Source organism: Schistocerca americana, chromosome 2 (genome assembly GCF_021461395.2).
Source record: "Schistocerca americana isolate TAMUIC-IGC-003095 chromosome 2, iqSchAmer2.1, whole genome shotgun sequence".
Taxonomy (NCBI): domain Eukaryota; kingdom Metazoa; phylum Arthropoda; class Insecta; order Orthoptera; family Acrididae; genus Schistocerca; species Schistocerca americana.
In genome coordinates, this window is record NC_060120.1 from 12,783,314 (window position 1) to 12,798,049 (window position 14,736).

The 14,736-nt window shown below is 43.6% G+C and overlaps 1 pseudogene; it reads left to right on the plus strand.

Moving 5' to 3' along the window:
* Positions 1 to 3,008: 3,008 nt before the first annotated feature.
* Positions 3,009 to 3,126, plus strand: LOC124597620 (annotated as a pseudogene).
* The last annotated feature ends 11,610 nt before the right edge of the window (positions 3,127 to 14,736 follow it).

The following is a 14,736-nucleotide window of genomic DNA, read 5'->3' on the forward strand; positions in this document are numbered from 1 at the left end:
TTCCTTACGTAAACGAAAATGGCAAAGGGCGGAGGGCAGCAAGGTTGTATGAGATCTATCCTCGCCGACCACAACCACAGTATTAAATGTTTGCAACAGTGTTTCGCCGTTTCTCTGAGAAAGGGTGGTTTCAGGAAGCAGTAAATCATGAAGGATGTACCCGAAATGTTGGCACACCAGATTTGGAGGGAAATGTGATTAACACTGTGGAAGGTGACCGCCGCGTCAGAACCAGGCAGTTGGACCGTCAGTGCATGATAAGGCAGACGACCGTGTAGAACATTCTGCATGACGTTACTACCCTTGTAACAGCGTGTGAAGGACTTACTTGTAAATGATGCAATCGTTGTCATAATGCGGAAACAGAGCGATTCTCCTAACGTCCAGAAGGGTACAATAATTTACTTTCGGGGCAAGGGTGAAAACATTTCCGAAACGGAAAGTACACCGTGCATGGCAAAAGGGCGGTATCTAAAACCGGTGCTGAGGCAAGTATGGTAAACCAGGCCCGCCTGGCTAGCCGCATCGTCTAACGCGGTGCTTACAGAGCGGTAAGGCGTCCAGGTCCTCAGCACCAATCCTCCCGGCGGACTTGAGTAGAGGTTCGGTGTGCCAGCCAGCCTATGGGTGGTTTTTAAGGCGGTTTTCCATCTGCCTCGGCGAATGCAGGCTGGTTCCCCTTATTCCGCCTCAGTTACAACATGAAGGCGATTGCTGCGCAAACACTGTTGAAAGGTGGCTACACTGAGCCACAGCGCCATAGATTGCGCCAAAGAGTATTATTCCGCCGCCTCCACTGGCAGTGCTTGTCGAGGACTCGTGGTAGTCAGTGCTTGCTGAGATGTCGTAGTGAAAAGTTTTTGTCGAGAGGTCGTAGTAGGGAGTGTTTGTGGAGATGTTGTAGTAGTGAGTGCTTGTTCATGTTTTATGCAGTTGTTTGATGGGCTAGACAGCAGATGTTGTTCTAATGGAGATATTGTAATGATTAGAGTGCTTTTCATCAATATATATGAAGGTAACAAAACTCGCTTTTTTTTCATTATTTCAATGTCTTGATAATGCGTCATTACAGGTTCAGTCAACAAAGCATCTGGCTTGTGTTCTTGTATTAGAGTGTAATTCTGGTTTTCTTGCGCAATTATAGTATTTCTATTTTTTTTAATTATTTCAGTATAAATGGTATTTAAAATGTCTTGTCTTATTGAAGAAGAACCGTGCCAGATGTGTACGTTGAGTCATACTTCCACACACAGAACAGTTATACTTGTGCTTTGGTTTCGTAGGTTTTATAGTTGCTGGGGACTTAATTAATTAATTGTGTTAACGGAAATTTCATTTCATTCTTTGTTGTTGTTCTACGCAGTCAGATTGCGTACAAATACTAGTCAGGGCCAACCGTTTACGAGACTGCGTAGCCGGACATACAGCGACTAAAATTAAAAGTATTTTCATTTTATTTAATTAAGCCCCCATGCACTGTCTCCACATACGTGCACACCATAATTACTCTACCACGCAAACATTTGGGCTTACACTTGGCTGATATGAGATATGAGATGTTCCCAAGGGGGTTTGGGGGGGGGGGGGGGGGATGCACTGGGTGCCAAACTGCACAATTACCCTGGGTTCGGTGTGGGGCGACGGTGGGGTGGGTGGACTCCTGTGGCCTGTTGTGAGGTTGTGAACCACTCAGGACTACGGCGGGACGAAGCCTTTCCGTCGTTTCAAGTACCCGGTTCAAAACACAATACACAATGGTACATAAGATGTTATAAATGGCAGGAGTGAGCAACGACTGTGGAGATGTGTGAAGGCGTATAGACGTGCACCTGATGAGCAGCTGATGGCCAAGGCGAGCCAACAACCTCTCCTCAACGACCTTCCTGTGAATTTTGTTGCGTAATGGGGCTCTACAATAGGCGCCTAATTCATGCACATATGGTGACTGCTGTTCATCGGCGAAGGAGGCTGGAACCTCCACGCCATCATCACAACTGGACGTCCACTGAGTAACGACGGGTGGCATTTCACGTTCCATTGTCATTTACGGCGTGAACCGTCTCAAACCAAACAAAGGTTAAACGTTATATTCTGTGGAATGTTCTCGTGGCGTTCTGTCTATGGTCATTATGGGAGGCACAATGGATCAATGTAAGTAGGAATAAACTCTTGGGAACCACGTCCATCCCTACATGTAGTTTGTTTCTCCTCGGCACGATCGAATCCACCAGCAGGAAAATGCAACGTCTCACACAGATCACTGTGTACGTGTGTGGTTCGAAGGGAACCAGGAAAAGTTTGCCGTATTCCCATAGCCACTACTGCCCCTGAATTAAAATCCAGTCGAGAATACGTGCGACCGTTTCGATGGGGCTGTTCGCACCACGGATCCTCAACCGTGGAACCTACCGCAGCTGGCCACGCACTGGAGTCGGCATGACTCCCATCCCTGTCGGACCTTCCAGAACCTCAGTGACATTCTCTTCCTGCACCTCCGCGCTGCAAACGGCGGTTATTCAGGATTTCTGCAGGTGGTCACATTAACGTTACTGGACCGTGTGGTCAGCTACACGAAAATACAAGCCGTGCTGAGGTTCATTGGAAGGAATTTAATCCGTCCGAAAATGAAGCTACATACTAAAGATTCATGCGAGTACTGGTGATAAGTCTGCGATATTTACCAAAAAGGATTAACAGAAAGCGTCGCATTTCGTCACGGGATAGTTTAGCCGACACGACAGCCTTAAGCAGATGCTCAGCAAACTCCAATGACAACAATGGCAATCAGTACAAGAGAGGCGTTGTGTATCACGCAAAGGTTACTGTCGAAATTCCGAGAGGATAGTCCGAAGAAGATTGGGGCAAAATTTTACTTTCTTCACATAAGTCTCGTGAAGTGTCCGTCCTGAATTCTTCACGGTTTTGGCTGGAAACCGTCCAAGAAAGCCTTGCAATGAATAACACTAACATTTTCGTTATTTATTTAACCTAACCAGATTAGGCACTTGGCCATCGGCCTTGCCGCAGTGGTAACACCGGTTCCCGTCAGATCACCGAAGTTAAGCGCTGTCCGGCTGGGCTAGCAGTTGGATGGGTGACCATCCGGTCTGCCAAGCGCTGTTGGCAAGCGGGGTACGCTCAGCCCTTGTGAAGAAAACTGAGGAGCTACTCGATTGAGAAGTAGCGGCTCCGGTCTCTGACACTGACATACGGCCAGGAGAGCGGTGTGCTGACCACATGCCCCTCTATATCCGCATCCAGTGACGCCTGTGGGCTGAGGGTGATACGGCGGCCGGTCATGGCATGTTCGGAAGGAGTTTAGTTTTACTTTAGATTAGGCACATCAAGCCGTCTCTTTTACAAGTTTCTTTTTCAGGTCCTCTCTCTAAGACCAACAGTCACTTACAATAGTTGCATATTGACTCAGCCACGCGGGATTAGCCGAGCGGTCTCAGGCGCTGCAGTCAAGGACTGTGCGGCTGGTCCCGGCGGAGGTTCGAGTCCTCCCTCGGGCATGGGTGTGTGTGTTTGTCCTTAGGATAATTTAGGTTAAGTAGTGTCTAAGCTTAGGGACTGATGACCTTAGCAGTTAAGTCCCATAAGATTTCACACACATTTCAACATTTTGTTGTTGACTCAGTTTTCAAGTTTTCAGGAATACCAGTGGAAAGTTGCAGTACACAAACTGGAGGCCACAAATCATCGCCATGATCCTGATGTCAGGTGATAATGTGTGCAGCGGCTGATGTTGAGAAATGAATGGGAAATGTACCACAAACTTTTTACGTAATAACGTAACTCATCTGCATGAACCGTGTAAACAAAATAGTTATGTACACGAGAGAAGAAGCGAATGATGCAGCACTATTTTAAACAGACTGACCACTCATTCTGCAGAATGGAGGCTAAAATTTATGTTCAGCCGGCCTGATTTAGGTTTCCCGTTGTTTCGTTAAAGTACGAGGCAGTTCAATAAGTAATGCAACACATTTTTTTTCTCGGCCAATTTTGGTTGAAAAAACCGGAAATTTCTTGTGGAATATTTTCAAACATTCCCGCTTAGTCTCGTATAGTTTCATTGACTTCCGACAGGTGGCAGCGCTGTACGGAGCTGTTAAAATGGCGTCTGTAACGGATGTGCGTTGCAAACAACGGGCAGTGATCGAGTTTCTTTTGGCGGAAAACCAGGGCATCTCAGATATTCATAGGCGCTTGCAGAATGTCTACGGTGATCTGGCAGTGGACAAAAGCACGGTGAGTCGTTGGGCAAAGCGTGTGTCATCATCGCCGCAAGGTCAAGCAAGACTGTCTGATCTCCCGCGTGCGGGCCGGCCGTGCACAGCTGTGACTCCTGCAATGGCGGAGCGTGCGAACACACTCGTTCGAGATGATCGACGGATCACCATCAAACAACTCAGTGCTCAACTTGACATCTCTGTTGGTAGTGCTGTCACAATTGTTCACCAGTTGGGATATTCAAAGGTTTGTTCCCGCTGGGTCCCTCGTTGTCTAACGGAACACCATAAAGAGCAAAGGAGAACCATCTGTGCGGAATTGCTTGCTCGTCATGTGGCTGAGGGTGACAATTTCTTGTCAAAGATTGTTACAGGCGATGAAACATGGGTTCATCACTTCGAACCTGAAACAAAACGGCAGTCAATGGAGTGGCGCCACACCCACTCCCCTACCAAGAAAAAGTTTAAAGCCATACCCTCAGCCGGTAAAGTCATGGTTACAGTCTTCTGGGGCGCTGAAGGGGTTATTCTGTTCGATGTCCTTCCCCATGGTCAAACGATCAACTCTGAAGTGTATTGTGCTACTCTTCAGAAATTGAAGAAACGACTTCAGCGTGTTCGTAGGCACAAAAATCTGAACGAACTTCTCCTTCTTCATGAAAACGCAAGACCTCACACAAGTCTTCGCACCCGAGAGGAGCTCACAAAACTTCAGTGGACTGTTCTTCCTCATGCACCCTACAGCCCCGATCTCGCACCGTCGGATTTCCATATCTTTGGCCCAATGAAGGAGGCAATCCGTGGGAGGCACTACGCGGATGATGAAGAAGTTATTGATCCAGTACGACGTTGGCTCCGACATCGACCAGTGGAATGGTACCGTGCAGGCATACAGACCCTCATTTCTAGGTGGCGTAAGGCCGTAGCATTGAATGGAGATTACGTTGAAAAATAGTGTTGTGTAGCTAAAAGATTGGGGAATAACCTGGTGTATTTCAATGCTGAATAAAACAACCCCTGTTTCAGAAAAAAAATGTGTTGCATTACTTATTGAACTTATTGAACCGTATTACAGGCAAATGCTGGGATCGTTAATACCGTAAGGCAGGGTACCTATCACGACCTTGCGTAACCATGCCTATAAATACATCAATGCGTGTGCATATGACACAAGGCTATAGCCTTTTAAAAGTCATCCACAGATGAACAAAATTACCACTGGTAATAAAGTGTCTGTTGTGCACCTCCATATACACTAACATATGCACTGAGGTATTCTCACTTTTTGTAAAGATTCCGCAGAGGAAATTAAGATAAATGATAATCTCTCTTGAAAGCATCTATTTGAAAATCTAAATGTTACAGTCCTCCAGCATAAGAATATACTCCAGTATCATAAAAACTAGAAATTTAATTATTTTAATTATTTTCACTCCATTTTGTGCTATTATTATATTCTGGAGCAGCTCTGTGGTGTTACGAAGGACGCCCTTAGTCCAACAATGATGAGCGGAACGGTGCGTTTCAGTTCGGGAATATAGTGAACATCGTTTTTCGTTTTTCAAATGCCTTATTAATCCCACTCCATCTTCCTTACACATACCACATACTCCCCTTTTACAGTTTTCCCCCCTGTCAGACTCAATTTTAAGTGACTTTTCCGATGTCAAAGAGGCTGAAAAATCAGCCAACCAATTGCGAATAAAGGTGCAGAAGTAGTGGGCCTTGTTGCATCAGATGATGGTACATCAGATTAGATGGAGCCGAGCGGCTCTTGTCATAAACAAAATTGACAAAACAAGAATTATCGCAAGCCATGCTTTAGGTAGTGACTAGGTAGCATAATCGTACTCCAGAATGAATGCTCGCTATTAAATGCCCACAAGTAGAGGTTCCTGTCAACATAAAATCTTAATAGGCGTCACAGGATAAATTATTTTCGTAAGTTGGCTATACCTTATGCCAGAGGCTAAGGCCAATTACGTGTTCATCGGAGCCGATCGAATGACTTGTCAGTACTACTAGTCCATCTTATCTACGTTGCGGAACGTGTCAAATGGCACCACGTGGCCCGTACATGTGGCCTGTATACAATGTTCGAGTGGACGAGCTGATTAGATAAGTTTTTCATCATTCAGGGCCACGTCATAATATGTTTCTTTAAGGTCAGTACCGCCATTAGACTGTTGTTTATTTTCAGTGTTACATTTACACTTACACAATCATGATTTCGGCTTCAAAGTGCCATTATCAAGTGTTTTAAGTGTTATAATTTGTCTAAGATGGCATACTGTCGTATTAAAATACACTGTTATTCACACTACTAGACACACTAAGGGACATCTTGCATTCATATCCTTACCGATCATAGTTATTTTACTGTTCATTTCTGAATATTTTGCGATTTCAGAGAGTGCGGTGAGACCGAAATCCAAAAGGATTTTTGTTGACCAGGAATGTCCTTTTTGATTAAGATAGTCTTGTTTTATGTAGTTCTTGCTGGATTCATCATGGGTTATTTTGTTGTGTAAATAGCAGTATTCCGTAACTTCATCTACTTTGTGAGCTCCAATTCTGATGTTAAGTTTCTCGCTGTTCTCAATTCATCCACTTCTCATTATTTTCATCTTCCTTCGATTTACTCCCAATCCATATTCTACACTCATTAGACAGTTCTTTCCATACAAAAGATCCTGTAATTCTCCTTCACTTTCACTGACGTTAGCGTTATCATCGATGAATCGTGTCAATGACAACTTTTCATCCTTAATTTTAATCCCAGTCTTGAATCTTTCTTTTAATTACGTCGCTGCTTCTTCTGTGTAAAGATTCAACTGTAGGGGCGAAAGACTATATCCTTGTCTTATACCCTTTCTAATCTTGGCATTTCGTCCTTTGTCTTCCTGTCTTATTGTCCACTCTTGTTTCTTGTAGATATTGCATATTACCCATAATCCCCTACAGTCATCACTGTTTTTCTCAGAATTTCAAACATGTTGCACTATTTTACACTGTCGAACGCCTTTCCAAGTCAACATATCGTATGAACATCTGTTGATTTCTCTTCAGTCTTGCTTCTATTATCAACCGCAACGTCAGAACTCCCTCTCTTGTGCCTTTACTTTTCACAAAGGCAAAATAATCGCTATCTACAGATCCTCAATTTTCTTTTGCATTCAACTGGATGTTATTTTTGTCAGTAGCTTGATTGATGAGCTGTTATTCTTACTGTGCAATAATTCTCGCAAGTTCCAGCTCTTGTTGTCTTCGGAATTGTGTGGGTGATGTTTTTTTCCGAAACTGTAATGGTATGTCACAAGTCTCATGGATCTACACACGAACGTGAATAGTTGTTACGTTACCACTCCCCCTCCCCCCCCCCCCCCCCATGATTCCAGAAATTCCAATGGAATGTTATCTGTCCCTTCTGCCTTATTAGATCTTTAGTCATCCAAAAGTCTTTTAAATTCTAATTGTAATACTGGATCCCCTATCTCTTCCCTGTTGTCTACTGTTTTTTCTTCTGTTGTGTCAGCAAACAAGATCACCCTCTCCAAGAGGCGTTCAGTGTACTCTTTCAACCTATCCCATCCCTCTGGAATTCACACTGCACTCGAAATGTTACCGCCCTTGCCTTTAATTATTCCAAACGCTGTTTTAATTTTTCTGTATGCTGAGCCAGTCCTGCCAACATTCATTTCTCTTTCAATTTTTTTATAATATTCATGCAGTCATTTCACCTCATCTTCTTTGCACTTTCTTTTTATTTAATTATTATGCTACTTGTATTTCCGTATTCCCAAATTTTCCGGCACTGCTTATTTTTGAAATTATTTCTTTGGTCGAACAACTGAAGTTCTTCCTGTGTTACCTGTCGATTTTTCACAGATACTTGCCTTGTACCTATGTTTTTCTTTCCAACTTTCGTGACTACCCTTTTTAGAGATGTCTATTCCTTTTCAAGTGAACTGCCTGCTGAATTATTCTTTATCGCGGTATCTATAGTTTCAGAGAACTTCAAGCGTATCCCTTCATCCCTTAGTGCTTCCTGATCGCAGTTCTTTGTTTATTGATTCTTCGTGACTAGCCTCTTAAACTACAGCCTACTCATCATCATTATTAAATTGCGATCTGAGTCTGTATCTACTGCTTGGTACGCCTTACAGTCTAATATCTGATTTCGGAATATCAGCCTTACCATAATGTAATCTAACTGAAATCTTCCTGTACCTCCCGACCTCTTTCAACTATTCCTTCTCTTGTGATTCTTGAACAGAAAATTCGCTGTTACTAGCTGAAATTTATTGCAGAGCTCATTCTTCTCTCTCATTCCTGCTACTAAGTCCATATTCTACTTTCACCCTCCCCGCAGATCGTGGTCTCGCAGTCGCGTTCTCGATTCCCGGCGGGGTCAGGGATTTTCAACTGCCTCGAGCTGACTGAGTACCTGTGTTGTCGTCATATTTCATGAAAGCGGCGATTTTGGACTGAGAAAAGGTTGGGAATTTGTACGGGCGCTGATAACCGCACGGTTGAGCGCCCCATAAACCAAACATCATCATCATCATCCTTTCACCCTTTCTTCCACTTTTTCCTCTACAACGGCATTACAATGTCCCATCACTATTAGATTTTCATCTCTCTTTAGGCACGGCATTACGTATTCAGTATCTTTATATACTTTCTCTGTCTCTTCATCTTCTGCTTGCGATATCGGCATGTATGCCTGAACTATTGTTATTGGTTTGTTGTGACTCTGATGGGAACAACGTTGTCACTGACCTGTCCACAATAACGCATACTCTGTCGTACCTTGTTACTCTAACGAATCCTACTCCCGTTATACTGTGTTGCTAATATTATGCTATTCTCGTCTGACCACAAATCCTTGCTTTTTCCATTTCACATCACTTATAACACCTATTTTTGACCTTTTTTTGTCTGTCAATTCGTAGTATTGCTTATATACAATGTTGTATCTCTCATGTAAAATCTTTGATTGTGTATACATGTTTCAGTTATGTGAAACTTTTGAACGATGTTGTTTAAAATGAGTTTTTGAATTTAAATAACTACTGAAACGATTGTTGTATAATGTACTGTTAATGACTTGGTCTACAGTTAGGGAACGTAGTGTTGAATGTAAAAGACTTGGGGAAGCCCCGCAGCAACGGAAGTATGCTGGGAGAGTGGAAATGGTGTGGTTTATCCACGTGTATCTTGCGACGTCAACGGCTTGCGGCGCAGCAAACAAAGCCGTTGACGTCGCAAGATACACGTGGATAAAGGAAGAAATGAAGAAATGGTATCGTGTTCGTGACAACGTGTGTACACATCTTAAAGTGGTACATATGGCAATCACATCTAAGTTATACCCGTGTGAGTTCGATGTTTTCGATCGAGAAGTTCGTCAAAGTGGTGGTGGTGGTTAGTGTCGACAACGAGGTCATTAGAGACGGAGCGCAAGCTCGGGTTAGGGAAGGATTGGGAAGGAAATCGGCCGTGCCCTTTCAAAGCAACCATCCCGGCATTTGCCTGAAACGATTTAGGAAAATCACGGAAAACCTAAATCAGGATGGCCGGAGACGGGATTGAACCGTCGTCCTCCCGAATGCGAGTCCAGTGTGCTAACCACTGCGCCACCTCGCTCGGTGTTCGTCAAAGTGTAAGTGATCTTATTCACGACGTATTTTTGCGGCAGAACAAGAAATTATCTATGATTAGGAAGGTGAGTGAACCTCTAACCTCAAACTGTAAACAAAATTTTTCGCAACGTGTAATTAACTTATAGAACTTGGTTCTGTCCCCAAAGGAACAAAAAGTGCTTGAAAAAGGTTTTAAATATGAACCAGGTATTTATGAAATTTGATTGATTTTATAGTAATAATTGTAGTGTCGCTAAAAACACTATCTTACACCCTTGATTATCCCAAGTCACAAGCATGGACAGGAAACCTTTCCTAGCGAATTTAATTCTGGGTGTCCTAATTTATAATGAGAAAGTGGTTGAACTTGAATTTAATTTCGTGTTGTCATTTGCGCCACCAGTTATGCTTTTGAGAAGATCAAAAGACTGCTTATGAAAGCACATTTTTTATTTAAAGAGTTAGAGTTTGTTGTGCTTTACTTAATTAATAATTAACTATAGGAATACTTACCATTTCTCATAAATTCTGGTGTAGTTTAGTTAATGAGCAAGGTTCTTCAAACCACGAGAGTTTAAGGGTCCTCGTGTACTGGGCTAGTTAGTTAATGAAGCAATGCAAAGGCGCCTTCAGAGCCAGTGTAGTTATATTTGCATTCTGTCTAGTTGCCCCAAACAGAGTTTAAGAAAGAACTATTTACTGTGTTATGTCTTTTAATGCAAGCTGGTTAATGCACAGGCATAGAGACCCTGTACTAAGCAATGAAGTAATATTTTAGGATCATTAGCAGACCCCCTGATTTAAATTTACGATCATTTCAAGCTTTTCCCTGTTCAGTATTGCCACTAATTTCATGTGTGTCGGTAACTGCTTTTATAAATGTTACACCTAGTTCATTTAAGGTATGTGTTGTTGAGAGGAATATGTTACTGTTTACTATCTCATTGGCCATTTATTTGTTAGTAGCACATTTATCTGCAAGGTTAGCTTACTGCGTTGTAGTATGAACAGTTACAAGGAAAGGGTTTGGTGTGTGTATGTCAAGAAAAATTGGTTTAGTCTTAGCACTGCCTTCTGCTTTATCATTTTGCTTAACACTAGAATGCCTAATTAGGCTGGCAACCTGTTTTAATATGTAATGTTACAACTTGCTTATGTGTTGGAAGAACGGTTGTTCCTGACTCACCGTTTACTGTTAGTTATATTTTTCTGGAGTGTTTCTGAAAAGAATCCCAGTTTGATTGTTGTGTTTCCATTAAGTCACCTCACGGTCACAACTACTTAAAAACTCCTCGTAGAGGTAAAGCATTAGCATCGATAGCCGTTTGAAGGCGACCGCTGTTGTCGTTACACACTGACCCCCACTATATCTAGATCCAGCCTTAGCATTTCCGTTTTCAGATTTTTTGGATTACCTACTACGTTCCAGCTCCACACATTCCACGCCCGACGTGTAGAGTGTTATTCTTTCGTTGGTTAATCTTTTTCACGTGGTGACCTCTTCCTTCGCAATCCTCTCCCAGAGGTCCGAATGGGGGACGGGTCCGGAACCTTATGACAATCTTTTTTCATTTACAAGCCACATGTCATGTGAATACACTTTATGTGTGTGTAATGGAGTGGTTTCCATTGCCCTCTACACCTTGGTCATTGCTGATTCTTTCGCATTTGGGGACAGTTCCCCACATTAAGGGCAAGACGGTGTCCTGGGACCTTCTCCGTTCCTCCTCGCCCTTTGACAAGGCCGTTGCCAGTACGAGGATGACTTCTTGTGCCGAAAGTCATCTGTCGCCATTGCTGATGATTTCCATTCAGAATTCGAGCAGTAGTGAGGCTCGAACACAGGACTGAAAAAGTTTTGATTACTAGTCAAACGCCCGGGTTCCCGGGTTCGATTCCCGGCGGGTCAGGGATTTTCTCTGCCTCGTGATGACTGGGTGTTGTGTGATGTCCTTAGGTTAGTTAGGTTTAAGTAGTTCTAAGTTCTAGGGGACTGATGACCATAGATGTTACGTCCCATAGTGCTCAGAGCCATTACTAGTCAAAGACCCTACCACTAGACCGTGGTTTCCTGTACAGCGTCTCAGACAGATGTGTATCAATAGTCTGTTTATCCCATGGACCATTGACGAATCGAACTGGGGTGGTGGAAAATGACGTAAGTAGCAGAAGAACACTCCGCCACTCATAGTATGCCGACTTGCGGGGTAGAGGTGTACCTACAGACCGTGGCTGTACCCATTGTCTTAAAACTTAACGGTTTCTGTGTGTATTTTCTTCCAGTGGCTGCTCGTCTAAAAATTTTACCGACGTGCTACGATGTGGTATTAGTGGTATTATAGACTTCTGACTCACAAGGATAGTAATCGCAACTAAATCGAATATATTTATTTTACATATATAAATTGAACTGCTTAAATATATTTGAATTTTATAATTAATTGTTTAACATTGCGAGGAATAAAATAAAATAAAAAATGTTTATATCACTGTAGAAACTGGAATCGAGCCTCAGCCGTTGAATTGCCAGTCAGTGCATTTTACCATTTGTTCTCTTTCTTTATTTTCTTTCTTCCCTCACTCGCTTATTGAATTATTCTATCCAGATTACAGTAACAAACGGTAGAATACTACATCGCAATCACTTTAATGAATATTGTAGATGACCACGACACTGTTACGTCAACTGCTCCTCAAGAATTCCTCATAACCTATGCTTGCACAATACGTTGCAAGCACTTTCAAAGAAAAATACTGCCCTGGTGCAGTGATCAGCGTAACCCTCGTAATGCTGGATGGGATGACGTCACATCAGCGCACGCACAGTTGGAAACAGACAGTGGCGTCCCTTCTCTGGTAGTGGTGGTGTGTTGGGGCTTATGGGCGCTCAACATCGAGGTCATCAGCGCCCTGACACACATTAAAAGGAACGAATGTGGACAGACCTAAGAAAACTAAACCACACTCAAAGAAATCAGGAAAAGAAAGAAAATGCTACATAAGAAAGTAAAACCTAAGGAAAGGGGAAACATAGCAAAAAGAATGTCACAGGAAATTGTTATTGGCTGGCCACTTACATAAAATATGGGCGAGCTTGTCACACAGTGAGCAAATTAAAATCCTCTCCCTAAAATCTTTGTAAAAGCATTTGACAGGGAACAGAACTTTAAAACTTTAGCCACATTCGTCCGAGTGTTGCCTAAAAGAGATGGCAGGTCCGCTGGCAAGTCAGCCGCGACCTGCTGGTCAGAAAATAAAACGCAGTCCAATAAAACGTGGCGCACAGTGACCTGGACGCCACAAGCACCACACATTGGAGGGTCCTCTCGCCGGAGCAGGAAGACATGCGTCATAGGGCTGTGGCCTATTCGAAGCCGAGTGAGGAGAACCTCGTCCCGTCGATGGGGCTGAAAGGAAGTACACCACACACGCGTTGTGGGCTTGACTATACGGAGCTTATTGTCAGTCACTTCCAGCCACTCATCCTCCCACCGACGCATGACCCGTGAGCTCAACAGCGAGGTGAGTGCGTGCAAGGGGATAGCACACTGAGATACTTGTGGGGCGAGACACGCCTCCTTGGCTGCGAGATCTGCCCTTTCATTCCCAGCAATGCCGACATGCCCCGGAACCCAGCAGAAAGCTACAACTTTCCCCAGTCGCTGTAGTCGGAGGAGGGTATCCTGGATGGCCTGGACAATTTTGTCTGCCGCATACAAACGTTGCAATGAGTGAAGGGCACTGAGTGAATCGGAACAGACAAGAAATTTATGAGAGGAAGAATGTCTCATGTGCTCCAGTGCCCGCAATATCGCAAACAATTCTGCATCAAAGACAGTAAAAGTCTGAGGCAGTCGGACCTTGAGGACACGATATGGAAAAACAACTGAGCAACCAACAGAATCCCCTTGTTTCGACCCATCCGTAAAAACAGCTACATAGTCGTGGTGCTCAGATAAAATGGCAGAAAATGCTGCATTAAAAACGGTGGCAGGAGTGCAATCTCTCTTGTACTGCAATAAATCTAAAATCACTCCGGGCTTCTTCAGTAACCAGGGTGGCAGGCGGTTAAAACCTTGGATTTGGGGTGAGTTGAACGTGGCGTGGCTGACCATTTCAGCACTCGATATTAGTTTCTAGTTATCGTGGACAGACCGTAACAGAACATGTTTGCATCTGTTTTATTTGTATAACAGCACTGATTCGGAGATCAATGGCGCCATTTCAGTGCCGTTTCCAGCTCGCACTAGAAGACAAACGGCTCATTTTTATTGCAATTTCTTTCGCACATTCGAAGACAAATGGCGTAATTTTAGTGCGATATTTACAGTGTGCTGTGCCACATTAGAACATGATCAAAGGCGGCTGCCAGTATTTTCTTCTGTGTGTAATAGTTAACGTTTGGTTTCCAGTATCAAACCAAACCATCACGTCTACCGCGTGTCAGGTACATCCTTCGCAATTTTATCTGCTACAGCGTAGTTATCGCGAAACGTCTGACATACAGTAAATGTCGAGACAGGTTGGCCTGAAATCACTACTCTCCGGATCTGATTAGATGGTGACAGTTTAAACAGGCCGACGGCGGTCTGTCTTTGTAGCTTTTAGACAATGTAGGCCATTAGAATGGCACCCTGAATTTAACATGCGGCATATTACTTCAAGCTGGTTACACTGACGTATTTCCACTCGCAATGCTACAGCATAGAGCGAACACTGAGGAAAGCTACAAGTTCCGCTAGGGTCAAGCGGATAGAATGACGCTTCAAACTGTAGCACTCTGCCAGAAGACGTTCGAGATCCCTGTACATGTGACTACCACATTGGCATCTGGTGTGCTTACGGCAGTTCTTCTC